The sequence below is a fragment of the Theobroma cacao genome, chromosome 3 (genome assembly GCF_053813885.1).
Source record: "Theobroma cacao isolate CCN51 chromosome 3, ASM5381388v1, whole genome shotgun sequence".
Lineage (NCBI taxonomy): Eukaryota > Viridiplantae > Streptophyta > Magnoliopsida > Malvales > Malvaceae > Theobroma > Theobroma cacao.
Genome location: NC_142641.1, coordinates 3,190,305 through 3,192,516, shown reverse-complemented (window position 1 = coordinate 3,192,516; position 2,212 = coordinate 3,190,305).

Genomic DNA, 2,212 nt, shown 5'->3' with positions numbered 1-2,212 from the left:
ACCTTATAATCAGGTTTGGGTATCACCCTTTGGGTACTTGATACTCGAATCTTGATTATGTTTTTTTTTTTTTAATTTCATGTAATTAAAGACAAACTCATATTATTAATTAAATTAATTCATGAAATTATGATTATTAATTAACTTGTAATATCTTTTAATACATACACTTTATATATTGTGTTAATTTATGAGGAATATAATTACTATTATATATATACTTTTAGTATATATACTTTAAATATAAACATATTTACTTTCTATTTTGTGTTAACGTTATAAAAATTATAATTTCTAACAATATTAATTATAATATATACCTTTGTGCATATAAACTTATAAAATATATACTTAAAAAGAAATTGTGAGATTAGAATAATTTTGGAACCTAGTTATTTTTTTAATTTCATGGATAAACCCATATAGTTAATTAAACTTGTAATGCTTAAGTTGTTATTTGAATATTTGTTTTTAGTTATTTAATTTGATATTTGAGATATTTGTTTTTGATTATGTAAATTTAAATTTTATTATTTGTGTGCTTTTATTAATTTAATTACAAGTGAATTATATTAAATATGGATGAAAATATTATTGTATATAGATAGAGGTACAAATTGGGATTCAGGTCATTGGATACCCATGAAGGGTATTTTAATAATTTTTTTACATAATTAGGTTTTTAAACGGGTTTGGATAATTATCAAGTAGTGGATATGTATTAGGGTTCGAGTTAGGATAGTAAATTTAAAAAATATTTGGATAATTATAAGATTTGGGTACCCCATTTATTAATCGGGTTCGGATTCAACTACCTCCAAATTAACTGGTACCCTACCTGTTGACATCCCTAAAAATAATTGAGTTCATTCATCATGCTTATCTTAAATTCTCCTTGCATAGTTTTAGCAAATTATTTGCAAAGAAGCTCATTAATAACACCAAAAATAATATCATCAACATAAACTTACACAATTAAAATGTCTTTGCCTTTGCTTTTAATGAAGAGAGTTTTATCAACCTTCGCTCTATTAAAACTGTTTTTAATTAAGAAGTTTGATAAAGTGTCATACCATGCTCTAAGGGCTTGTTTTAACCCATACAAAGCTTTTCTTAATCTAAAGACATGATTTGAAAAAGTAAGGCTCTCAAAATCGAAAGGTTGTTCAACATACACTTCTCCATTAATTAGACCATTAAGAAAAGCACTTTTAACATTCATTTGATATAATTTGAAGTTCAAATTACTTGCAAAAGCTAAAAACATTCTAATGGCCTCTAATCTAGCTATCAAAGCATAAGTTTCATCATAATCTATTCCTTCCTCTTGACTATATCCTTTAGCGACTAGTCTAACTTTATTTCTAGTTATGGCTCCTTTTCATCAATTTTGTTCCTAAAAAGCCATTTAATGCCTACAATTGGATAATAATTTGGCCTAGAAACTAACTCCTATACTTAACATCTCTCCAATTGATTTTATTTTTCTTGCATGGCTAGTATCTAATAATCATCATCTGATGCTTCATCAATGTTTTTAGATTCAATTTAGGAAATAAAGGCAACATACTCACAAACATTTTTAATTTTAACTCTAGTTTTTACCTCATGAGTAAGATCACCAATGATTTTGTTTTCATCAACTTCCTTCCTTACCATTGAGTAACTAGGCTCTTTTTCTTCAATGACTTGCTCAATGTGTTACTCTTTTTCATGTGATGCTTATTCTTTTTCTTTAGATCCTTTTTAGTTAAGATCAAGTTCTTTAATTTGCTCTTAAAAAGATACCTATATCCTCATCAGAATCTTCTTTTCGAGGAGGTGGATTAGAATCATCAAATAACACATGGATTAACTCTTAAACAATTAATGTTCTTTTATTGAAAACTCTTAACGCTTTAAAAGTCAAAGAGTATCCTAGAAAGATTCTTTTATCACTTTTAGTATCAAATTTTTTTTGACTCTGTTTTTCATTGTTTAACACAAAACATTTACAACCAAATGGATGAAAATATGCAATGTTGGGCTTTTTACCTCTGTATAGTTCATAAGGTGTTGTCTTTAGTATTGGCTTAATCATTACCCTATTTATAATGTAGAATGGTGTGTTAATAGCTTCAAACCATAAATATCTAGGTAAGTTGTTTTCACACAATATAATCCTAAACATTTCTTCTAATGTTCTATTTTTTCTTTCAATTATTCCATTTTG